The 26,800-nt window shown below is 48.8% G+C and overlaps 1 protein-coding gene across 1 annotated transcript in view; it reads left to right on the top strand.

Moving 5' to 3' along the window:
• The first annotated feature begins 18,805 nt into the window (after positions 1 to 18,805).
• Syt12 (synaptotagmin 12) overlaps positions 18,806 to 26,800 on the top strand; it is a 33,487-nt gene continuing 25,492 nt past the window's right edge. Inside the window, exon 1 of the mRNA XM_051145831.1 lies at positions 18,806 to 18,844. The gene's annotated coding sequence lies outside the window, so the exon portion shown is untranslated. The remainder of the gene's footprint in view (positions 18,845 to 26,800) is intronic.

Genomic DNA, 26,800 nt, shown 5'->3' with positions numbered 1-26,800 from the left:
CTTCAATGATCCCTTCACTGACCTCAACGACATGGTCTACATGCTTCAGTATGACTCTACCATGGCGAGTTCAACGGCACAGTCAAGGCTCATCAACGGGAAGGTAGTTACCATTTCCAGGAGCGAAATCCCGCCAACGTCAAATGGGGTGGTGCTGGTGCCAAGTATGATGTGGGGTCTATTGGTGTCTTCACCAGCATGGAGAAGTCCCGGACCCACTTGAAGGGCGGTGTCCTCATCTCCACCCCTTCTGCCGATGCCTCCACGCTTGTGGTTGGATGTGAACCACGAGAAGTATGACAACTCACTCAAGACTGTCAGCAAGGCTTCCTGCACCACCAACGGCTCATGTCTCTGACCAAAGTCACCCGTGACAAGCTTGGCACTGTGGATGGACTCATGACCACAGTCCATGCCATCACAGCCACCCAGAAGACTGTGGGCGGCCCCTCTGGGAAGTTGTGATGTGATGGCCGTGGGGCTGCTCAGAACATCATCCTTGCATCCACTGGTGCTGCCAAGGCTGTAGGCAAGGTCATCCCAGAGCTGAACGGGAAGCTCACTGGCATGGCCTTCAGCGCTCCTATCCTCAATGTGTGTCCATCGTGGATCTGACATGCCTCCTGGACAGGCTTTCTCTGTACAGCCTTGCCTGTCCTGGATTCACTCTGTAGACCAGACTGGCCTTGAACTCCAATGACAATTTTGCAAAGCTCATTTTTTCTGATATGACAATGAATATGGCTAAAGCAACAGGGTGGTGGATAACATGGTCTACATGGCCTAAAGGAAAAGAGAGCCTGGGCCATCCATCCCAGCAAGAACACAAGAGGAAGAGAGAGGCCCTGAGATGCTGAGGAGTTCCTGTCCCAACTCAGCCCCTAACACTGAGTATCTTCCCTCAGTTTCCATCCAAGACCCCCCAAAAGAAGGAGAGGGACTTAGGGGACCCTACTTTCTTGAAATTTTGTTTTGTTTTTTAAGACAGGGTTTCTCTATGTAGCCTTGACTGCCCTGGACTGGCTGGCCTCGAACTCACAGCCATCCACCTGCCTCTGCCTCCCAAGTGCTGGGATTGAAGGCGTGCGCCACCACCTCCCAACTGACCTTGCTTTCTTGAATAGCATCAATAAAGTTTACTGCACCCATCCCCCCAAAAAAGTGGTGTGCTTATGTATGTACATCCTCCTGTCATCTTTATGTCCTCTCCGGAATTTGTTCTAGTGTATTGTTTAGGAAATAAGAAGGGAGAAAAATGTTTGTACAAGTTCAATAAAGACAGAAGGATCCCAGGCCTCACTATATAGTATACATCAAGAATAAAGCAATAAATGTGCTCTTGGTTGGCTAGGTGTGGTGGTGCATGCCTTTAATCCCAGCACTTGGGAGGCAGAGGCAGGCGGATCACTGTGAGTTCAAGGCCAGCGTGGTCTACAAAGTGAGTCCAGGACAGCCAAGGGTACACAGAGAGACCCTGTCTCGAAAAAAGAAAAAAAAAATTGCTCTTGGTTGACTGAAGCCGTGGGTGTGCAAGCTGCAGGCATAGAGGGCTGCACGCGCATGTGCACATGCACACACGCGCATGTACACACACACACACACACACACACACACACACACATGGATGTCTGAAAGAGTTCCAGCCCACAACCTAGTGAGCACCACCCCTTTCTAGGGCAGAGTATAGGACAGACAGGGCCTTCACCTGAGCTGTGTAGGCGAGTATGCATTTGATTTATGGTTATTTTGAGGTTTGCTTTCATTTCATGCTCCCCTGCACCCACCCCCTACCCTTGCCACCTGGCTAGCCTTTGTCTATGCTGTTTCCTGGGAAAGCAGATACAGGGGATAGAGAAATCATTGCTCAGCTTCTGGTTTCTTTTGGTTTTGATTTTGTTTGTTTGGTTTTGGTTGGTTGGTTTTTGAGACGGAGTCTCACTATGTAGGCCTGGCTGCCTTTGAACTTCCTTCAGTTCTCCAGTGTCTGCCTCCACATTTGAATAAAGGTGTGAGCTGTGGGATTTGGGTTTGTTATTTTTATTTTCAGGTGTGTGTTTGTGTGTGTACACATGTGCACTCATACATGAGTACAGTTGTCCAGGGAGGCCAGAAGAAGGCACTAGATCCCCTTAGAGCTGAGTTACAGGTTACTGTGAGCTGTCCAACATGCATGCTGGGAACCAGGCTCCAGTCCTCTGCAAGAGCAGAACAGACTCTTAACTGACAAGCCCTCTCTCCAGCCCATTAGTTTCTTTTTGTTATTTATTTATTGGTTTTTGAAGACAGGGTTTCTCTGTGTAGCCGTGTCTATCCTGGACTCACTTTGTAAACCAGCCTGGCCTTGAACTCGCAGTGGTCCACCTGCCTCTGCCTCCTGAGTGGCTGGGATTAAAGGCTTTCTTTGATTTTTAAAAAAAACTTTGTAGACTACACTTATTTATGGGGCACTTTTGGGCCCACAATGCATTGTGGAGGTTTGGGGACAACTTTCCAGAGTTGATTCTCTTCCTCTATCTTGTGAGTCCCAAGGGCCAGACGTCAGGCTTGGCAGCAAGTGCCTCTCCCTGCTGAGCTGTCTCACCCACCCCAGTGTGAACCTCTGGTTTCCACATCAGACCTTTCCATGCCCAAACTAGAAGAACTTGAGTACAAGCCGCCTCCATAGGAGCCTTTGATGGAACATGAGAGGGAACAGCCACAGAGGGCTCACTGCCAAAGAGTGGAAGCAGTTGCCCAGGGCTGTGTGGAGAGGCTGGCCCTTTCCCTATATCCAGCAGCCAGATGGCCTGGGATGCCCCCTGAGCCCACCCCCCACAGGCCCATCTCCTCAGGTCCTGCCACCTTAGGAACACAAGGTGCCTGAATGCTTCAGGAGAGGGTCTTAAATGGGTCTAATTTAATACTAGACAGATCGGGAGGCCGGGAGGCTGGGTCTGGGTTCTTGAAACTCAGAAACCAGGAGGGTTAGGCACAGTGATGGAAACAAGAGAGACCCTGCTCAACAAGGTGGAAAGAGAATATTGACTCTCAGTTGTCATTTGACCTACACACACACCCCCTACACACACACACTGCCATGCATAGCCCCACCTACATACATATATGCAAATAAATAAATATATTGTAAAATATTTTTTCTGGTTAATTTGTTTTATGTGTATGAGTGTTTGCCTGCATGTATGTATGTATGTGTACCATTTGCACACCTGGTGCACAAGGAGTTTGGAAGAGGGTGTGAGATCCCCTGGAACTGGAGTTACAGATGGTTGTGGTTCACCAGGTGGTGCTGGGGAGTAAAAGAATAAGGTGGAGAGCAACAGCAGAAGATGTCCACTGTGGCCCTCCGGCCGACACACGCACACGCACTCATATTCTCTCCTACACACACACTAGTGGCTACACAATGAAAGCTATTTATGTAGCATTCTGTGTGAGAGGCCGCACTCACATTCGCCATTACAAGATGGCGCTGACATCCTATGTCCCAAACTGGTAAACAAGTAATCTGCGCATGTGCGAAGGAACTTTCCACTTGTTGTGCTCTGCCTCTCCCGTGGCGTCATGTCGCCTGATGAGTAACAGCCAATCAGGGACTGACACATCCTAAGCGGAGAACAGTTTCCTATATAAGGGATGGGTTTCTGCTGTTTGGGGTCTCCATTTTACTTGTCGTAAGCTTATGCTCTCCCTCTTAAGACGCATTAAAGCTTTACTGCAGAAGGATCCTGTGTGTGCAGCGTCGTTCTTGCTGGCGAGACGGTAACGCGAGTCACAATTCTGTCGTATTTGTTGCTGTAAGTCATCTAGACATGATTTAAGGATGTATGCTGAAAAATGTGTGTGGATTATGTGAAATGCGGTCCCATTTTATACAAAGGATGAGTGCATCTGAGAATTTTGGTATCTTGAGAGAGATTGTAGAACCCGCCCCCTTACAAATCATGAGGGGTGACTGTAGCCAAATATTTCTCTCGCAGAAAATTTTTAAATAAGGATGCAAGACGTGGTGGCGCACACTTTTAATCCCAGCACTTTGGAGGCAGAGGCAGGCAGAGCTCTGTGAGTTTGAGGTCAGCCTGGTCTACATAGTGAGTACCAGACCAGCCGGGGCTATATAGAAAGACCCTGTCTCAAAAAAAAAATTTTTTTTCTTTTTTTTTTAAACGAAGAGCTGGGAGAGAGCTCAGCAGTTAAGAGTAATGGCTGCTCTTCCAGAGGACCCTGATTTGATTTCCAGTACCCACACAGGAGCTCACAGCCATCTGTAATTCCAGTTCCTCTGGCCTCCTCAGACACCAGGCATGCAAGTAGTGCACAGACAATCACATAGACAAAAGCAACTAAATATCATAATTAAATTTCAAATTAATTAATTTCCCTGTCATCATAAAAGGAGCCTGGGGCCCAGCAAGTGGCCATCATGATACAGGTGTACCTGTGGGATAACACAAGCTCCCATCCATAGGAGGGAAATCTTTTTTTTGTTTGTTTGTTTTTGGGTTTTGCTTTTGTTTTTCGAGACAGGGTCTCTCTGTGTTAGCCTTGGCTGTCCTGGACTTACTTTGTAGACCAGGCTGGCCTCGAACTCACAGCAATCTGCCTGCCTCTGCCTCCCGAATGCTGGGATTAAAGACGTGTGCCACCACTACCCGGCGTTAAAGATGTGTGTATGTATGTATGTATGTATGTATGTATGTATGTATGTATGTAGTGGTTTTGCCTGCATATACAGCTGCACTCCCCAAGAGGGCACCAGATCTCACTGTAGATGCTTGTGATCCACCATGTGGTTGCTGAGAATTGAACTCAGGACCTTTGGAAGAACAAGCAGTGCTCTTAACCTCTGAGCCATCTCTCCAGCCCCATAGGAGGGAAGTCTTAAACTAGCCTCAGGACAATGCAGAAACAGTATGTGGGATCCAGATGCATCTCAGCAAAGTCCCAGGAATCTCCATCAGGCCTGTTGGAACAACACCATTCAGGCAGACTGCAGAGTCCCAGAAGAGTACGCTAACATCCCTATGCAGTGGAGGAAAACAGTGACCCAGTCCTCCCGTGGTCCTTGAGGGCTATGACAGGGAAGGTCCTGAGAGTCTGAGGAGAACAAGGTGCTATCCTGCCCCAGCAGTGGGCACGTGACTACCATCCCAGCACTTGGGAGGCTGAGGTCAGAGGCTCAAAAGTTGAAGGCCAGTCTAGACTACATAGTAAGATCCTGTGTCGTCTAAAAAAACACCAAAATAAAGAACTCAAAATGAGGAGGCAGCTGGGGGCGGGGGGGGGGGGGGGGGGGGGGGGGGAGCGACCTTAAGGGGCAAAGTTAGTGCTGAGCAAACGCTCATTTCAACATGATAATACAGGCAAGGCCCAGCTCAGGAATGAATAGAAGAGGAGAGAGGGGGAGCTGCGGGGATGGCTCAGTGGACAAAGCATTTACCACGCAAGAGTGAGTACTGGAGTTCAGACCCTCAGAACACACACAAAAACCAGGCCTGTAATCCCAGCTCTCAGAAGGCAGAGATATGGTTCCCTGCGGCAAGCTGGCTGGCTGGACTAGCCAAACTGGTGAGCTCCAGGTTTGGTGAGAGATCCTGCACCAGTAAATCAAGTAGAAAGTGAGAAAGACCAGGTGGTCTCCACACACAATTGCACATACATGCACATACAAACGTGTGAACACGCTATGCACACACCACACACATGCACAAGAGGGGGAGTATTAGGGGAGATCTTGCACCTGTACTGAACAGTCTGACTTTCTTGTCATTACTCTCTGAAAACCACAGGACAATGTCCATGGGGTAGTGCGAGGGGGAGGAGGAGGGGGTTGTTCTCTATGTGGTCTTGGCAGTCTTGGAACTCACTCTGTAGACCAGGCTGGCCTCGAACTCGCAGTGATCCACCTGCCTCTGCCTCCTGAGTGCTGGGATTACAGGCGTGTGTCACTGTCCACGCGGCCAGAGTCTTTTCTTGATACTGACACAGACTGACTTCTAGATGTTACCTGAGAAAATTGTGTTTGGGCATTTGCTTTCTTTTTTATTTTAATTTTATTGTTTTATGTGTATGCGTGTTTTGTCTGTCTGTCCACTGTGAGTATGCAGTGACTGAGACGTGTTTTTTTAAAAAAAAATGAGATATGAATCTTTCCTATCAAATACTATAAAACATATGCAAAGGACAAGGACTTTAAATCTTTGTCTCTCCCCCTCTGGCAAGATTTTTATGCTAACATTTAAATCCCTCCACCCAGTAAAAGATTTGTTTGCACAGGCTGTACTCCAGGAATGTGATGGCCTGGAGCAGTGACTCTTTCTTCTTGGAGCAAGGACCCACTTCTCTTTTATTTCCTGTGTGACCTCAGCCACAGCCACTGTCTGAGTTAGAACAAAACCTTTTTGTCAGGGCTGGAGAGATGGCTCAGCGGTTAAGAACACTGACTGCTCTTCCAGAGGTCCTGATTTCAACTCCCGGCAACTACATGGTGGCTCACAACCATCTATAATGTGATCTGATGCAGACTGTATACATAATAAGTAAATCTTAAAAAAAAAAAAAAAAAAAAACCTCCTTGTCTTTGTATGGTCACTCTTCCCAAGCAGACCCTCATGATCAAGACAAAAGTTTGCCTTATTCGGGCACTTGAGTTGAGTGGTGATCTGTAGGTGTACTTTTTTAAAAAATTGTATGTAATTATTATGTATACAGTGCTCTGCCTGCATATGTGCCTGCAGGCCAGAAGAGGGCATCATATCACATTATAGATGGCTGTGAACCACCATGTGGTTGCTGGGAATTGAACTCAAGACCTCTGGGAGAGCAGTCAGTGCTCTTAACCTCTGAGCCATCTCTCCAGCCCCTGTAGATGTACTTTTGTTGTTGTTGTTGTTTTGTTTGTTTGTTTGTTTGTTGGTTTTTCAAGACAGAGTTTCTCTGTATAGCCTTGGCTGTCCTGGGCTCACTTTGTAGACCAGGCTGGCCTCAAACTCACAGAAATCCTCCTGCCTCTGCCTCCCAAGTGCTGGGATTAAAGGCGTGCGCCACCACCACCCGGTTGTAGGTATACTTTTAAACTGTATTTTTATTTTGGTTTCCTTAAATCTCTTTCTCCCTTCTCCACCCCTACCCCTTCCAATATCCCAACATCATGTAGGAGAGAAAGAAGGTTAGTGGGGAGAGGGGAAGTAGTTTTCCTTAGCTACTTCCTGCTGTTTAGCGTCGTCTGGGGCAAATCCAATACTCATTTCAGGACGTCTCCGACTTCTCCTCACTCTCATTCTGCTTAAACAGCAACCAGGAGCAACAGGGGGAAGCACCAGTAGACTTCTTTCTAGCAGCCCCAGTCTCAGTCTCTCTGTCTCTGTCTGTCTGTCTGTCTCTGTCTCTGTCTCTGTCTGTCTGTTTTCTCAGTCTTCCAGTCTCTCTCAGTCTCTTAGTCTCTCTATCTCTGTCTCTCTCTCTCTCAGTCTCTGAGTCTCTGTCTCTCTCAGTCTCTCTCTCTCTCTGTGTCTGTCTCTCTCAGTCTCTTAGTCTCTCTCTCTGTCATTCAGTCTCTTTCAGTCTCTCTCTCTCTCTCTCTCTCTTTCTCTCTCTCTCTCTGGGTTTCAAATTTACCCCAACTGGCAAAGACCACGCCCACACATGTGATGGGTCCCAGCTGACAAACATCACCGTGCCCTCTTACAAGGCAATTCAGCTGTGGACAAACTGGAGCAGTCCCCACATCCCACACCTGAGATTAAAACAAAAACATGTTTACATATAACTCAAAACTTCCACAACAGTGGTCTCCTTCTTTGTGATTCTAAATTTATTTCTAATAAAATCCAGAAGACATCAGGTCCCCTGGAGTTAGAGATGACTGTGAATTACCATGTGGATGCTGAGAATCAAACCCAAGTCCTCTGGAAGAGCAGCCAGTGCTCTTAACCACTGGGCTGTCTCTTCAGCTCTGTTTGGGCATTTTCATCTCAGAATGGGCTACAGATGGAAAAGGGGAAACTGAGGCAGGCATGGTGGCTCATGCCTTTAATCCCAGCACTCGGGGAGGCAGAGGCATGTGGATCTCTGTGAGTTCGAGGCAAGCCTGGTCTACAAAGTGAATCTAGAATAGCCAGGGCTACACAAGAGAAACCCTGTCTTGAAAAAACAAGACAGAGAGAGAGAGAGAGAGAAGAGAGGAAAAGAGAGAGAGAGAGAGAGAGAGAGAGAGAGAGAGAGAGAAGAGAAGAGAAGAGAAGAGAAGAGGAGAGAGAAAGAGAGAAAGGGAGAACTGAATGATGCTTAGGCTCATGACAGTCTTTGACCGCTGATCCTGTTCTTTATGGCTATCTGGTGTTTTCTTGTTTTTGTTTTTGTTTTGTTTTGTGTTTTTAAATTTTTTTCTGCCCCCATCTGGAGTTTTTGGGTTTTTGTTTGTTTCTTTGTTGTTGTTGTTGTTTCAAGATAGGTTTGACTGGCCCATATTCACTTTGTAGACCAGGCTGGCCTCAAACTCACAGTGATCCAGAGTACTAGGATTAAAGGTGTGTGCCACCATGCCCAGCACTATCTCGTGGTTTTTATGTTTGTTTTGATAAATCTATCTGTGGGTTCAGTTGAAAAGGAGTTGTGGGATTTGTTCAGGGTTAGGGATGGCTTTACAGAAGTAGGGGAAGTGCCAGTCAGACGTTGGGAGGCTTAGAAGGTCATTAATCATAATAATATAATCCCTCATAGTCAGCAGCTTGCAAAATCAGGACCTGAAAGTGTGGGGCTTTGACTACTGGCAAAAAGGGTGAAATCTGCATCTTGCCCCTAGTGGGTGGACACATGACTTTCTAATTGTCCAAAAGATCATAAGATTGGCCGAGCAGTGGTGGTGCACACCTTTAATCCCAGCACTTGGGAGGCAGAGGCAGGTGGATCGATGTGAGTTTGAGGCCAGCCTGGTCTACAAAGTGAGTCCAGGATGGCCAAGGCTACATAGAGAAACCCTGTCTCGAAAAAAAAAAAAAAAAGAAAAGAAAAAGAAAAACAAAACAAGACAAACAAAACAAAACAAAACAAAATCATAAGATTACTGTCTAGCAGGAGGGCTGTCTGGTGAAAAATAGACATACCATTGGCTCCTCCCTAAATTGAATTAACTCAAATGAGCCTGTTAATCAACTGATCCAGAAAACTCCATTCAGGAATGCTGTCTGTCCCAAAACCTTAAGAAATAGTATTAAGCCAGACAGTGGTGGCGCACACCTTTGATCCCAGCACTCAGGAGGCAGAGGTAGGCGGATCTCTGAGTTCGAAGCCAGCCTGGTCTATAGACCAAGCTCTAGGTCAGCCAGGGCTACACAGAGAAACTGTCTCAGAAAACCATAAATAAATAAACAAATAGCATTAAAGGTCCCCTGTGATAATTAATCTTGGTTGTCAAGCTGACACTTAGCAAAAGGGGGGCTTCAGTTGAGGGACTGCCTCCTTCAGATTGGCCTGTTGGGAGGCTGGAGAGATGGTTCAGCAGTCAAAAACGAGCATGGCCGCTCTTTCCGGAAGAGCTGAGTTTACACACACAGCTGTTCCAGGGGATCGATGCCCTTCTCTGGCCTCCAATGGGCACTGGGAACACATGTGATGTATGTATGCAGACAGTCAGGCAAACATCCACACGCATAAAATAAAAATAAGTAAATTTTTTCCATTGGCCTGTGGGGCTGGCGAGATGACTCAGCCATTAAGAGTCCTTGTTCTGGTGGAGGACCAAGATTCGGTCCCCAGCAGCCAGTTGGCAGTTCACAGTCCTCCAAGGCATGCACAAAGTGCACACACACACATTTAGACACTCACAGGAAGCACACATGAAGTAAAATAAGTAAATCTAAAAAAGCATGTTTAGTTGGCCCATGGGAGTGTCTATAGGGCACTTTCTTGATTGCTTATTAGTATAGGAGGGCCCAGCCCATGATGGGTATCACACCGTCCTTAAGCAGATGGGCCTGGGCTATGTAAGAAGAGTAGCGAAAAGTAAGCCTTAGAGCAAGCCAGCGAGCATCTTTCCTCCAAGGTTTGGCTTAAATTCCTGCCCTGAGTTTCCTCAATGATGCATGTGACTTGGAGGTATAAACCAAGTTGCTTTTGGTTGTTGTGTTTGTCCCGATAGAAAATGCAAACTAGGGGGCTGGAGAGATGGCTCAGAGGTTAAGGGCACTGACTGCTCCTCTAGAGGTACTGAGTTCAATTCCCAGCAACCACATGGTGGCTCAACAACTCTTTATAATGTGATCCGATGCCCTCTTCTGGCAGACAGAGCATTCATAATAATAAATAAGTAAATCTCAAAAGAAAGAAAGAGAATGCAAACTAGGATATTGCCTAAACATGCAGGTCTATAGAGTGGTCTCTCTGGACACTGTCTACTCTCATCTCAGACTGTCTTCCTCCACAGTGTCCCCTTTGATCACTGCCCACTCCCATATGAAGGCACCTCATGTTATCCTGTAACAAACCTTGCCTGGCCTCTCCACCATGTCCTGTGTCTCATCTGAATTCATTCCATGGAGACAGCGAGGACCTCCCCCGAGGGGAGGCCAGAGCAGCGTCCCAGGAGGCAACGTGTAAAGAGGAGCGAGAAATAAGGGTTACTCTGCCGAGCGGCATAAAGAGAGACGGGCTGGAGCCAAGGCCTGGCCTTATGAAGAGGCAGATATGGTCCAGTGGGTAGGAGACAGAAGGGGACCCAGCAAGAAGCCAAGATACACCGCACTGTGATCCCAAAGGAACTACCCCAAGACAAGGCAGAACCCCCCCAATCAGGTCCTGTGGGACCTCAGAGCCACCACCCTCAGGGAGGTCACAGTTGGGAGGAGGGGCTCTCTGCCCAGTGCTCCCTGCAAACTCCTCCAGGTTTTCTATTTTTTACACAGAGTCCTCAGTTCCTGAGTGGGAGGCAGTAATAAGAGCGTGGGGGAGAATGAAGACAGCATCTCTATGAAGAGACTGGTTTGGATGGAGGATTTTTTTTCCCTTCTCAACCCTCAGTGAGAGGTGGGGGACACTTCCTCCCCCATCCAGAAGAAGAACTGCATTCATTGCACTTTTCAAAAACATTTATTTAGTCAGGGAGGAGGGGGGGTGCCCATATGCCATGGTGTACATGTGGAAGTCTGGGAGTCAGATCTCTCTCTCTCTCTGTTTTTCTCTCTCTCTCATATGTGGGTTCCAGGGATCAAAGCCAAGGCATCAGGCTTGGCAGTAAACGCCCTGTGAACCACCTTGAAGGTTCCTCATTGCCCTTTTCCCTCCTGTGAGTTCCTCCCTGATCTGTTTGTTCACCAGCTCCCTGTTCATGATTCCTGTTATCATTGGTGAGGCTCCCACCTCTGCCATCGGCTGGTGCTTGTTCTTGCTCTTGGCCATACTTTCTCGGCTGTCTCATGTGCTTCTGCTGCTCGTGTGCTTCTGGAAACCTTGCCATGCGGATGTTGGGAGGGTTGCATGACTCAGTACTCTGCCTGGCACATAAAGAAGATTGGATGTGTCGTGTCGGGGCTAGTGAGTTCTTGATTTTGTGTGTGTGTATAACAGGGACCCCACTGTATAGCCCAAGCTGGTCTTGAACTCACAGAGATCTGCATGCCTCTGCCTCCTGGCATTAAAGGAGTGAGTGTGCTGCTGTGCCTGCTCGGTTTTTTAAATACTAGCCAAGCTGCTGGTATATGATGGCCTAAGGCCTCCGGAGTGTGTAAGACACATCAGCTCTCCAGATACCCAGCATCCAGGAGAAACAGCATAGAGTGAATAATTCCAGAAGAGATGGTGTACATGACTGTACTAGTGGGAGGCACGAGCACTTCAGGAAAAGGAGTAATCTGCTTGTTGGAGCAGTTATGGAAGGTTTCACAGGACAGACTTTTGGTCTGTTGTTGTTGTTGTTGTGTTTCTGGACAGGGTTTCTCTGTGCTGCCCTGGCTGTCCTGGACTCCCTCTAGATCCACACATCAGGACAGGGTTTTGAAGGGTTGAGAAAAGTGTGAGACCTCTGGGGAAAAGCAGATGGAGGAAATCTCCAGCGAAAGGAACTACACTGAGCAACGCGGGGAGACAGGGAGGGTTCAGCATGCCTGGGGAGCAGTGAGTGGGCCATTTTGGCTGAGGCTTCCAGCATATGGCCTGAGGGATGTAATGCTGAGTGAGCGGTTGAGTGACAGGTGAGAAGGGATGCCATGGAGCTACGTACCCAGCTATTTACTCTTGCCGTACCCAGATATCTAGAGAAGATGTTTTGCTATCTTCCAGGCTAGAAAAAGAAATGACAGAATCCTAGGAAATACCATCAGGAGGAATCGTCCATGTGTATGTACACATGTATGTGTATGTTTGTGTATGTCCACCTGTGTGTATATGCATAGGGGGTCAGGGGCCAATCTCAGCTGTTGTTCCTCAAGTAAGCCTTCCATTTGGGCTTCTTTTTAGATTTAGTTTTATTTCTTATTTTATTTATTTATTTTGGTTTTTCGAGACACGTTTTCTCTGTGTTACCCTGGTTGTCATGGAACTCACTCTGTAGACCAGGCTGGTCTTGAACTCACGCAGATCTGCCTGCCTCTGTCTCTCAAGTGCTGGGACTAAAGGCATGTGCCACACTTTTAGGTTTTTTTCTTGTTGTTTTGGGGGTTTGTTTTTGTTTTTCTGAGACAAGGTTTCTCTGTGTGTAGCTTTGCTGTCTTGGGACTTACTCTGTACACCCAGCTGCCCTGGAATTCACAGAGATCCACCTGCCTCTGCCTCCTGATTGCTGGGATTAAAGGCGTGGGCCACTACCACCAAGCTTAGTTTTTATTTTTAAATTGTGTGCAAATGTGTATGTGTGACAGGGAATGTGCAGGTAAGTGCAACTGCCTGTGGAAGCCACAAGACATGACTGGGTCCCTTGGAGCTGAACTTAGAGAAATTGTGAGCCATACAACAAAGTGGGTGCTAGGAACCAAAATCAGGTCTCTGGGGGTTCAATATATGTTCTTAACCACTAGACTATGTCTCCAGCCTCCCGTGTTGTTTTTCTGCGACGTCTCTTACCAGTTAGACTAGGCTGACTGGCCAGCTGACCTCAGGGATCTGCCTGTCTCCACCCCGCTAAGGCTAGCATTACAGGTGGACATCACCACACTTACTTTAAAAAAAAAAAAAGATTTATTTATTTACCATTATGTATATGGTGCTCTGCCTGCTTATACACCTGCAGGCCATTAGATGGTTGTGAGCCACCATGTGGGTGCTGGAAATTGAACTCAGGTCCTCTGGAAGAGCAGTCAGTGCCCTTAACCTCTGAGCCACCTCTCCAGCCCCCGACTAAGCCCTTTTGCTTTTGTCTTTCTTTCTTTCTTTTCTCTTTTTTTTTTATGTTGTAGAGGAGTTTATTAAATGAGCATGGGGGGAAGGAAAAGGGGAGACAGCACGCTTAGCTTTTTTTTTCACGTGGGGTTTTGGATCTAGTTAAGGCTGCACACTTGGATGGCATGTACTTTACTCACTGAGCTGTCTCTCCCCACCTCCTTTCTTTCCTCTACCACAGAAACACCTGGGCCCGTTCTATTCCAATCCTTCCTCATAGGGAGACGATGACAGCATAGCTTGTGGTCACCTAGCCCAAGTCCAGGTTCCAGCTCTGGCGTGCAGAACAGGCTGGAACTCAGAGGTGGACAGTGGGCTTTGGGATGGAGCCAGAGGTGGGCAGTACCTGACCTTGATTAGCCCTACAGTCTCCTGGGCTCACCCTGAGCTCATGCCCTCTGTCTCGCCAGGCCTCTTCTGCCTATAAGCTGACTGGCTGCCCAGACGCCCTGCAGCTGACACCTGTCACAATTTTAAGAACATTTCCTAAATGTCACCACATTCACCTGTTTTCTGTTGCTTACTGTAAATTAAAGGCCATATTGGGAGTAAAAGGGGTCATGATCTGAAGCCAGGATTGTGGGCTCCACGGTGCCAGGGTCAGGGTTACACACTTTCCTGGAAACAGCTTTTCACTGAGTATTTTTTTTTTTTTTTGAGTATTTTTATAATTACAGGAAATAATGACCCTACACAGAGGCAAACACTACATACATCTCAATATTGCTATTTTGTTTTGAGACAGGATCGCCTATAGCCTAAGCTGGCCTTGAACTCCCTTATGCAGCTGAGGATGGCCTTGAACTCCTGATCCTCCTGCCTCGATCTCCTAAATGCTTAGGATTACGTGAGTGTGCCACCACACTCTACTAAATTTTATTATCATTGTTTCAAAGGACATGAAGAGAAGGTTAGTGGTGCCTCCCACTGCTGAGGATGTGCCAAGCCCATCCACTTCAACACTTGCCTGTGAGCAGTCCAGTGGCTTCCTTTTTTAAATTTTTTGTTAAGATTTATTAATTATATATACAGTATTCTGCCTGCATATAGTCTGGCACATCAGAAGATAGTATCAGATAACATTATAGATGGCTGTGAGCCACCATGTGGTTGCTGGGAATTGAACTCAGGACACAGTGCTCGTAACCTCTGAGCCATCTCTCCAGTCCCAGTGGCTTCATTTTCATCCTGTAGATGAAAGCATTGAGTCAGAGTAGAGAAATCATTTGACTGGTGTGTAAATTCAAGTTGCATCTGACTGATCCAAAAGATATACTTGAAAACTATAGATCTGGGTCATCAATGGTTAATCCATAGACAAGTGGCCCCAGGGGAACTAAGGTGGGACCTGGGAAGTGGCCAGCTGCTCACTGGAGCATTGGCCTTGGAACCCATGGACCAGTCTAGCTTCCAGAGCTTGGTGGCCTGGGGTTTGGCTAGTCTTTCCTCTCTGGAAGCCAGCCGCACACAACAGCTCCATAGGTCTGACAAGGAGTCCTCTGAGAATTCTTGCGTGTGGTCTCTCTGCCTGACCCACCATCTATGTGGCTTACAACCTGGACTCTATTTTTGTTACTATCACATTTTATTTAGTCAGTTTGTGTGCTTATGTGTGGGTGTGTGCATGCCAAGTGTGTGGAGGTCAGAAGACAAGTTTCAGGAGTTTGTTCTGTTCTTCCACAATGTGGGTGGGGCCTTGGGATGAAACACAAGTGATCAGGTTTCATTGCCCCAGTCCACAACCTGGACTCCCACAAGTTGTTCTCTGACCTCCACATGCATGCTGTGGTACCAGCACACACACACACACACACACATACACACACACACACACACACACACTACATCAAAAGGTAATTTCTATTTCTTGCTTACTTTCAACTGTTTATTTTTATTTTAAGTTATATGTATGCCAGGCATGGTGGAACATACTTTTAGTCTTAGCACTCCAGAGGCAGAAATGCAAGGATCTATGTGAGTTTGAAGAGACTCTGTCTACATAGTGAGTTCTAGGCTAGGCAAGGCAACATAGTAGGAGCCTTTCTCTAAATAAATGAATGAATAAATAAATCTAAAAAATAAATTCAAAGGAAGAGAAAGAGGAAAAGTAGTTTTGTGGGTGGGGGTTTTAAAAAGTGCAAAAATCAAGCCAGGCGTGGTGGCACACGCCCTTAGTCCCAGCATTCAGGGACGCAGAAGCAAGCAAATCTCTGTGAGTCTGAGGCCAGCCTGGTCCACAAAGTGAGTTCAGGAAAGCAAGGCTATAAACACAGAGAAACCCTGTCTCAAAAAAACTAAAAAAAAAAAAAAAAAAAAAAAAAAGCAAAGACTAAAATTGGGTGGCACCAGGTGGGTGGTGGTGGCGCAAGCCTTTAATCCCAGCACTTGGGAGGCAGAGGCAGGTGGATCTCTGTGAGTTCGAGGCCAGCATGATTTACAGAGTAAGTTGCAGGACAGCCAGGGCTACACAGAGAAACCCTGTCTCGAAAAACAAAAACAAACAACAACAAAATTGGGTGGCACCATTGACTTAGTCTCTTGCGATGGTGTGGGACAGAGAGGTTACATGGCAAAGGTAGAAAGCCCAGGAGACCAGGAAGAGGCAGACACCTTCATCTCTTCTTAGTTCAGCACCCCCAGTTATCTAACAGCTCCCCCTTAAATGTCTCAGCTCTTAAATGTCCCACCACCTCTCACTTTTTTTTGTTTTGTTTTGTTTTGTTTTTCGAGACAGGGTTTCTCTGTGTAGCCTTGGCTGTCCTAGACTCACTCAAACCATAGCCAAACTTCAGCAGCCTCCTCAAGCTTCTTCCTTTCCTTCTTCCTTTCTTTTCTTTTCTTTCTTTCTTTCTGTGTGTGTTTGGTTGGTTGGTTGGCTTGGGTTTTTTGTTGTTTTGTTTTGTTTTGTTTTTTTGAGACAAGGTTTCTCTGGGTAGTCCTGGCTGTTCTGGACTCACTTTGTAGACCAGGCTGGCCTCAAACTCGAAGAGATCCACCTGCCTCCCAACTGCTGGGATTACACAGCCTTGCTTGACTTCTCTCTTCAGATTTCTTTTCACCATTGGCCCCAAGGGAACTTTCATTCTGGCTTTTCTCTGCTGAGGACAGCCTTGCCTGTTTGTGAACATCCTATGAGAGGACTCTAACAGCCATGCATTCTTTGGTGTCTGGCCTCTTTTATAAAACATTGTGCAGTCACTCATCTTTCATTGGTGGAGTGTTTTGCTTGTTTCTTCTCATTGTTACATGGTACCTCGTGGTGTGACACTGTAGCCCAGTGTCTGCACATGCAGCTGTTGGTGGGCTTTTATGGTCTCCAGTTTGGAGCTGTTGTGAGCACTCTAGTCTTGTCTCTTGATGCAAGTGTGGACTGAAGGGATTTATTTGTTCATTTATTTATTTATTTTTGGGTTTTTTGTTTTTTTGTTTTTGTTTTTGTTTTTTGTTTTTTTTTTTTAGACAGGGTTTCTCTGTGTTATCTTGGCTGTCCTGGACTTGCTTTGTAGACCAGGCTGGCCTCCAACTCACAGAGATCTACCTGCCTCTGCCTCCCGAGTGCTGGGATTAACGGCGTGGGCCACCACCGCCCAGCCTACTGAAAGGTTTTAAATGAGATTTCACTTCAAGGCCATTTCAGTTTGTGCAGCATCCCCCTTGGAGTCACACCAGAAATGAACCGGCAGATCTTTGGCTCCTCAAAAGGAAGCCCTTCAAGTCTGCTGAAGGCCCTGAAAAATGGGCTCAGAAGCTAGAGCAATGGCCCCTGGAGAGGAGTTAGGGTTCAGTTCCCAGGACCCAATGCGTAGCTCACAACTACCTACAATGCCAGTTCCAAGGGGCTTGTCACCCTCTTCTGGCCTCCCTGAGCACCTGCTTGCGTGTAGCACACACATCCACACATAAAATAATTTTAAAATTTAAAAAGAAAATGAGTTCAGTCTCACGAAAGCTACAAGAACCCATGACAGTCAATTAAATAGGAAATGGGGCCAAATGTCCGTGGTCCAATCCCCAGTTCCAAGGCTTAACCGAAAGCCCTTTCGTTTCTCTTTCAGGTCCAGAAAATGCAATGAAATTGATGGGACCCCCTACAGGTGAGGATGAAGCTGTAGCCTCTCTTCCGCCTTCTGGACCAACTTGTTTGTCTGATTTCCGTACTGCTGTCATTCAACCCGGCCTTCCCATATTTGGCTCTCCTCTGAGAGTCTCAACTCCTCTACCAGACCCCAGATCCTCCCAGAGTAAGGTGCCTTCCCAGCCTGCTGTTCTGTGCCTGGAACACGTGTCTTCGGCCCCTCCCAGCTGGGCACAACACCCAGCCCCTTTTAATAAGGTACCTGTCTCCCTGCCAGACTGTGCGGGCAGGGAGGGGACCTGTCCCTTGTTCCCGGAAGATGGAAGATCGCCCACGCCTGGCACTGTGCCGAGAGCCTGGGCGAGGGCGTCATAAATATCTCCTGAATGATTCATTCATTCCTCTGGAAGAGAAAGTACAACACTTAAGAGGTTAAATAGAAAGGTTTTGAGTCAGGGGTAATGGTGCATGCCTTTAATCCCAGCAACTGGGAGGCAGAGACAGGTGGATCTCTATGAGTACAAGGCCAGCCTGGTCTACATAGTGAGTTCTAGGACACCCAGGACTATATAGTGAGGCCCTGTCTCAAAAAAATAAAAAAGACTTTGAAGTCACAAAGACCCCAAGTTCTGACATTTGGCACTGTGACCTTGGTTTCTAGCCTGGGCTGTATCTTAAACAAACAAACAAACAAACAAACAAATAAATGGAGTGGCCACAAGTTGGGCTCATTGCAGGGTTTACAAGAGATGATGTCTGTAAGCGACCTGGACTGGTTGGTATAGCTTAGAATCACAATGCAATCATGGAAGAGAGAATTACCCTTTCAGAGACGGGGACACTGCTGGCCGTTTGTTGGTCTGCTTTTTTGTGGCTCCCTTGAGTCCATTTTACAGACAAAGAAACTGAGGCCTAGAAGTAGAACAACATAAAGGGAGTAGGGTGCGCCCCTGGTCGGCATATGGCTCTCTACCCAACACTTCCACTGGCCTGTGATCTCAGGTGGGCCTTGGCCGACCCCCAGGACCCTCCCGTGCTTGGGGTTCTCCGACTCAAATCCTCGCAATGCCGCTGGGCTTCCGGATTAGAGAGCGCGCTAGGGGTTGTCACTTTAAATTCAAGAAGGAGCGGGCGGGCCGGCGAGCGCGAGGGAGCGCGCGGCGGGCTCCTGGGAGCGTGCCCGGACTGCGGCGCTGCTCCATTCGGCCGCCGGGCCCCGTGGAGCCCCCGATCCGTGAGGCTCGGCTTCGGCGTGAGACGAGCGCCCCGCGACACTGCAGGGGTGGTGTACCGGCGAGCGGCCGGGAGCCTGTGAGAGCCAACTGCGGGAGGCCGGCGCGGGAGCAGCGGAGCAGAGGCAGAAGAACCGCGAGTCGGACCCGCGGCCCCTCGGCGGAACCCGGGGTGAGTAGGCACCCGGCTCACCCCCAGAGCGCGGCAGGTACATGCACCCTGGACACGGACGGATGCACGTAGTTCCTCTCCGTACGCCCATCACCCGGGGCCCCTCACACTCCGTGCGTCTGCACCCCCTCGCGGCGATGACACACCAACGCGGGGCACAGAGCACGCCCGGGGCCCTTCCACGGCCCAGCCACTCCGCGCACTGCGCATCGCCTGGCGCCGGCTCGCTCGGCCCCCGTGTGCACACACGCGGTTCACTCGGCTGTTTACACGCCTCCATGAGCCCGAACACCGCACACACCCCTCACCTTCACACTCAAACCCTTGGCTGTCCTAGCTGTTCCTGACCTGGCCTTACATCCTGTTGGAGGTCCCTGGTTAGTCCCCCCCCCCCCCAACTTCTAGTCTCTAGATACACCAGAGTGTATGAGGATCTGCAGGAACTGTCAGCATCGTAGGGGGGCCGTCGCATCTCATCTGCAGGAGGCCCGGGGCTGCGGGGCGAGCTTAAGGGGACCTTCAGCTTCCTTGAGCCTGGGGCAGCAAATGGCACTGTGGGTGAAGGGGCCCTGAGCTTGTCTCTATGGTGGGCACGATGCCGCTAAGGGACTATGTGTCCCCTTACAGTCGGTGTGGCTACATCCGTAGAGAAGACCCAGGGAAACTTGCACCTGAACTGTCAAGATAGGGTTTGAAGAGCTCCAGCCTTAGTCCTTCTTGTTAGAAACAGAGTTTGGAAAGCTAAGGCTCTGCAAGGGAAGGAGACCCACCTAGGTGTTAACACAGCTCACCCAGTAAGGGCAGGACAATAACAATTACATCCCCATTCCCCCCCCCTCACCCCTACCCTCACTTCCCACCCTCCTAACCCCACCCCATCCCCCCAACCCCAGGACAGCTCCTCTCTGTGCAATCTAAAATCTTTCTCAAGCAGCCCAGAAGAGTAGGGGCTCCCAGCCTGGGGACCAAACCTGGTTTCATCCTACTAGGTGCTTGCTGTGGCGAGTCACTTTTCACACTTACCAAAGCTGGAGCCTCAGCGCCTGGGCCACCCCTCCCCCTGACCCCCATTCCCAGGCTTGCTGGGAGCTTTCCTGAGCTGACACAAGGCAAGTCCCTGGTACAATACTGGCGCACAGTAGGTGCCCAATGTCAGCTACCACCCACCCCCAGCCAGTCTGCACTGTGGTTTCTGCGGGTGTCTGGGGGATGGCACCAGGATGTGGTTATCTCAGAAAGTGTCGTGGGGAAGGGAGGGGTGCACTTGCGCACTTGCAAAGGTTTTCAAACCCGAAGGTCCCTGAAGAAAACTCACAGCCTAGAAGACTGAGGCTCCCCCACACAGCCCCTCTGCATCCCTCTTGTTTATTTCCTGCTGGTGTCATGGTAGGGATGAAGGGAGCCACCACTTGCTGGGCATGTGAGGATAGAGCAAGGAGAAAGGGGTCACTCAGGGCCCCTGGTTCTACACACAGAATTCCTGGAAAGCCATTTCTCTGAAGAGCTCAGAAGGGAGCCTCTGCCCATGGTCCGATTCCAGCGCAGTAGGATGTTGGTGCTTCCTACCCATTCCAGTGGCCTGCAAGGCTTGGTCAGCACTCAGCATGGTGGCCCAGAGCCTAGGCTCAGAGCCATTCTTCACTGACATGAAGCCCAGAGCTGCTATGATGGGATGCACAGAGCCCCCATCATCCCTATCTATGAAATGGGGATCCGGTAATTTATTCAGTCACCACCAGCTCTAGGCTGGGATTTAAGCAAGTTGGCACACAGCGCTGAGGCAGTGCTGGGGAGGCAGCAAGGAGGGTACTGTTAAGCAGAATTGTGAAGCAGGTGCTGTTCTCAATGAACATTGCTCCATGCAGTGCAGACCGTGGGGATGACTGTGGGTCGGGGTAGGGAGAGGTCCTCAAGGAGGAAGATGCACACAGTCTTAGCTCAGAGGAGAGCCTTGGAGCAACCCCAAGTGGCCCCCGCTGTGCATCAGAAGTGCCAGCTCCAGCCACTGGCTTCCTTGGCCTTCAAATGCCTTGTCAGCATCCTAGCCCTAGCCAAAGCCGCAGCCTCTGGGCTGCCAATAGGAGCCCACTGGTGTTGCCTGGGGTGAGATGGAGCCAAGGGTCTCCAGGGCCGTGACCTGCTACAGAGGCAGACCTGGGGCACTGTTGGCTCCCTATGCAGTGGCTGGACAACACTGGGCCCCTTTACTACCATCCCGGAGCCTCTCTATCCTCCACCAGGTGAGATCTGCCCCAAGGGGTCTTTGGGGGTGTGGAGCAGGAAGTTCTAGGTAGGGGTTTGTGGCCGCTAAAGCAGGAGCACTAGACAGGAGCCCCCACTGCCGGCTTCAGGCAGGCTCACACCAAGACTAGCTTATGAATAGGGATATTTCTAGCATGTTCTAAAAGTGTATAGTGGGGTGGGAGAGGGCCAGATATGAACCTAGGAGCATGAGACGGTATTGTCATTGTCAGAACATCCACCGTCACTAGGGGCAGGAAGGGTAACCCCCGCCCCCACCGCAGACCTGCTCTACTTTACCACCATCCAAGAGAAACAGGAAGCCTCTCCCCCCCCCTTCCCCTCCCTTTCTCTATTCCAGCACTGGGAATAGAACCCAGGACCTCACACTTACTAGAGACAAGCACTTTACCACTGACCTAAACACCTAGCACACCCCCTTTTCCTGAATTTCACTTTTATTTATTTATTTTTTATTTATTTATTTTTTATTTTTTTGGTTTTTCGAGACAGGGTTTCTCTGTGTAGCCTTGGCCATCCTGGACTCACTTTGTAGACCAGGCTGGCTTTGAACTTACAGCGATCCGCCTGCCTCTGCCTCCCGAGTGCTGGGATTAAAGGCGTGCACCACCACGCCCGGCTCTGAATTTCACTTTTAAATGGAAATTTCTCAGTAAAAAAAAAAAAAGCCAAATAAACATAATTTGAAGTTGGGCAGTGGTGGCGCGCATGCCTTTAATCCCAGCACTCGGGAGGGAGAGGCAGAGGCAGGCAGATCTGAGTTCAAGGCCAGCCTGGTCTACAGAGCAAGTTCCAGGACAGCCAGTGCTACACAGTGAGACCTTGTCTCAAAAAACATTAAAAAACAAACAAACAAACAAAAAACCATATTTTGGTGGCCCATGCCTTTAATCCCAGCACTCAGGAGGCAGAGGCAGGCAGATATCTGAGTTCAAGGCTAGCCTGGTCTACAGAGCAAGTTCCCGGACAGCCAGGGCTGTTACACAGGGAAACCCTGTCTCGAAAAACAAAAAACAAACAATAAAACAAAAACACCATAATTTTTGGCCTGGGGGATAGATAGCTCATTGGGTAAAATGTTTGAGTGCGAATCAAGTCTTGAGTTCGATCTCTGAGAGTCACTGGGGAGCCAGCAGAGACAAGCACTTCTCAGGGTTGGCCTGCCAGACCGCCTAGAACCGCCTAGACTAATCCTCAAGCCCGAGGCCGCCTAGACTCAAGCCCGAGGCCAGTGAGAGACCTGTCTCTAAAAACAAAGTTGACAGCTCCCCGAGGTTGACCTCTGGCTCTACACATCTACACATCTACGCATCTACACACACACACACACACACACACACACACACACACACACACACACAGAGTCAAGTACACACTTACATAAAATAGAATTCAGGGACTGGAGAGATGGCTCAGAGGTTAAGAGTACTGGCTGCTTTTCCAGAGCATCTGAGGCCCTCTTCTGGACTCTGTGGGTACCAGGCACACACCCAGTACACAGACATACACACAGGCAAAACACCCCCTACACACACAAACATAAAACGCAATCCATTAACTTAAACAAAAGCACACCAGCAAGTTGATGTGCTGCTCCCAGGCTTGTTCTGTGTCAACTGGAAGCCAGGGGGCTCTTCTGTGCTTTGGCCAGGACCATGACCACAGCAGCTAATATTTGCCAAGTCCTCTCACTCTTAGCCTCCTGGCACTCTCATGGGGTAGACATGACCTTGAGCCTCTGTCTTCCTGCCTCCAGCTTTTGGTTGCTAGGACTGAGGTGTATACTACCACACCCAGTTTTATTCAGTGCTGGCCAGTCAAATCCAGGTCTTCTCGGATGCTAAGCAAGCACTCTACCAACAGATCAACATTCTAAGCCCAGTCACAAGCCCCTTTTATAGATGGTACTATTGAGGCTTGGAGAGGAAAAAATAATTGTTTAAAGCTGTGAGTCGGTGAAGGGGCTAATCCGAAACTTACAGCTGACCCAAAAACTGGGCTTTGGGCTGATCCAGATTTTGCAGGTCTTCCTATTTCCTCCTCCCTCTACTTAGGCAGATGTGCCCTGGCTTCAAGCTCTTTGTAGCAGGGCTGGAAACTCTGTCTGGGGGGTGTACAGAGCAGTCATTCACACCTTCCCAGATGTCATAGCTCCCATGGCAAAGTAAGGGAAGGTGCATGTTTAGGATTTCAGACTCTGAACTGGACCAGCCTTGGTTGAGCCCCCAACCCCCACTTACACACAATATACCAGAAGCCCAAGGCTCGATACCCTCTGAGGCTCTGCTGGTACCACACATGCTCCAGCATGTCTTGCTTAGTGTTTCCTTATTGTTGCCAGCCTCTGCCAGATGTGCAGCAAAGAACCGTGCAGACATTAGCAGAATCGCAGTAAGGCTGAGGCAGACTGGAATGTGTGTGTGTTCTCACACTGTGTTTAGTGTACCCAAAACCACTTCTGCTGTGGGCTAGGTCAGCCCCAGACTTGTACAGCTAGCATTTGAAACCTGCGGTTCTCCGGCAACTTTTTGGAAACCCTATGCTTATCCTCTGTAAGATACAGTGGTTAGGAGCTCCAAGCCAGGCAGCCTGGACTGAACACTGCTTAGCTATGTGGCACATTAAGTCCACAGCACTCTGGTCTACAGAGCAGACATGAGTCTAATGCCTTGCTAAGAGAGTTAAGTGAGGTCAAACATGCATAGATGCTTAGAACTGTGCTTGATACTTAGATGTGCCCAGTGAGGTTGGCTGGTACCATCATCTCAAGCCCAGGGCTCGCTCAAGCCAAGATAGGTGAAGCCTTTTTGTCTTAGCACTGCCTCCCATCACCATGACAACTCTTATCTCATCAACGAGGAAGCAACATTAGGAGAACCAGGAGCCGGCTGCATACTCTCATCTGCCATGCATCACAAGGCCATGTACCCTAGGACCTATGTGAGCAGGACGGGCTTCTTGACTCCAAAGCCTCATGCTGGAGAGACTTCCCCCTCCCCCAAAATGCCTAAAGTCTCAGCTTCACTCTTTTACTGAACCCTGATCCCAAAGAAAGGCTGCAGAATACTTAGAAGGGTTGGTGTGCCAACGCCCAATGTGCCTGAGTCCTGTGATATCCTGAAACTCACTTTGTAGACAAGGCAGGCTTTGAACTCAGAGACTCCCCCTACCGTTGCCTCCCAAGTGATGGGATTAAAGGCAAGCGCCACCATTACAGACAGACCTTATGGAGGTATTTTTGTATCAAGTTCCCTTCTCTCAGATGACTGTAGCTTGTGTCAAATTGACATGAAACTAGCCAGCACAAGATGGAAGATCCAGCCATGCTAATTAGAATCTTTTCTGGAGCTGGGTGTGGTGGTGCACAGGGGTGCACTCAGGAGGCAGAGGCAGCCAAATCACTGTGAGTTCAGAGGCCAGCCTGGTCTACAGAGTGAGTCCAGGACAGCCAAGGATACACACCACAGAAAGCCTGGTTCAAAAAAACCAAAGAAAAAAGAAAAGAAAAAGGAAAAAAGAATTTCTTCTGGAAGGGGAAGACTGGTGCCCCAAGACAAGCAAGCCCTCTGCAGTTCTGGCCTCACCCTCTCTTCCCTTGTCTTGGGTTTGCAAGCTTTGGGAGATAGCACTTGTGAACTGCAAAGGAAGCCAGCAGTGGGGCAAGGCAATTTAGCCTTCTTTACCCCTGAGTGACATGAGTACAGCTCATTCTCTTCTCCCATTCCAGAACCTCCTCTCCTCACCCACTCAGAACACATCCCCAAGCCAGACTAACGTCTTAGCAACAACAATAATAAGATAATGAGCAGTCACGTGAGTCCTGGTAATGGCCTGTACGAGTTCCCACAACTTCATCTAGAATCACGTAGACCTCGGTGGTTCATGTAACCCAGGAGACAAGGGTGGGCAGGGAAGAAGGCGTCCCACCTCGTGAAGGACTGAGAGCAGAACACCGGGGAGATTCAACCCTCCTGATTTTTTCCCCAAGCTACATGGAAACCTCACTTGTGCTAAGTGGCTAATGAGCAGGCTCTGTTCCCAGCTGTCGCATTAGGACGGCAAAGAGGCAGAGCTGGCGGATACAAACACCTGTCAACGCTAGAGCGCCAGGTAAATACCAGATCGTTTTTAACGTAATTATTTTATGTTTTAACATAAATATGCCCCACGTATATTAGGGTCTTATACTAAAAGTGAACCTGAAACTGGTGCACTCATGTGTATCCTGTGTGGTGTCTTTTGTTTTTTGGGTTTTGCTTTTTGTTTTTGTGTTTTTTCCAGACAGGGTTTCTCTGTGTAGCCCTGGCTGTCCTGGAACTCTTTATAGACCAGGCTGGCCTCGAACTCACAGAGATCCGCCTGCCTCTGCCTCCCGAGTGCTGGGATTAAAGGCGTGCGCCACCACACCCCAATGGGTATCCTATGCTTTATCTAGCAACACTAAATCAGTTTTAGAATGCTCAAAAGGAAGCCTGGTGTGGTGGCTTAAGACAGGGTCTCATTATGTAGCCTCCTGTCCTCAACATGACAATTTTCTGTCCTCAACCTCCAGAGTGCTAGGATCACAAGTGTGTACAACCATGCCTGCCTTTAGTCACTGTTTTTGAAAATACCATGAACAAGAGCACCTTGGAACCGGACATGGTAGCACATGATTGTAATCCCACACTCAGGCAGCTGAGGCAGGAAGACAGAGAGTTCAGAGCCAACCCAGGTTACATAGTAAGACCTTGTCTCAAGAAATAGGAGAGGGAAGAGCCTGGCATGGTGGTGCACGCCTTTAATCCCAGCACTCAGGATGCAGAGGCAGGAGGATTTCTGTGAGTTAGAAGCTATCCTGGTCTACAGAGTCCAGGACAGCCAGGGCTCTGGCTACACAGAGAAACCCTGTCAAGAAAAATAAAACAAGCTTGGTGTGGTGGCGCATGCCTTTAATCCCAGCACTCTGGAGGCAGAGGCAGGAGGATCGCTGTGAGTTGGAGACCAACCTGGTCTACAAAGCGAGTCTAGGACAGCCAAGGCTACACAGAGAAACCCTGTCTCGAAAAACCAAAAAAAGAAAAAAGAAAGAAAGAAAAACAAAACAAACAAAAAAGGAAAGAAGTAGGAGAGGAGAACGGGGTAAGAGGAGGGAGAAGAGGAAAGGGGCGAAAGGGGACAGAAGGAGGGACCAGGCTTGGTGGTGCATGCCTTTAATCCCAGCACTGGGGAGGCAGAGGTCTACATAATGAGTTCCAGAACAGCCAGGGCTACATAGAGAAACTCTTTCTCAAAAGAAAAGAGGTCAGGTGCGGTGGGGGTGGGGGTTCGGCGGCAGGAGGCGGCAGCGACTGGAGAGAGGGCTCATGGGTTAAGACTTAGGTTCAGTTTTCTAGCACCCACAGGACAGCTAGCAACAATCTGTTAACTCTCTATTTCCAGATGATCTGATGCCCTCTTCTGGCCCCCTTGGGTATTGCATGTACATGTTACACAAATATACAGGCAGGCAAAACACCCATGCACATAAATTTTAAAACATATTTTCCAGAGGGACGGAAGGAAGGAAGGAAGGAGAGAGAGAGAGAGAGACAGACAGACAGACAGACAGACAGAGATACAGAGAGAGAGACAGAAAGAGAGAGACAGAGAGACAGAAAGACAGAGAGAATGAGAGAGAGAATGAGACTCACTGTGTATCCCTGGCTGGTCTGG

Source organism: Acomys russatus, chromosome 5, assembly GCF_903995435.1.
Source record: "Acomys russatus chromosome 5, mAcoRus1.1, whole genome shotgun sequence".
NCBI classification, from domain to species: domain Eukaryota; kingdom Metazoa; phylum Chordata; class Mammalia; order Rodentia; family Muridae; genus Acomys; species Acomys russatus.
This window is presented reverse-complemented; position numbering and strand designations above follow the sequence as displayed.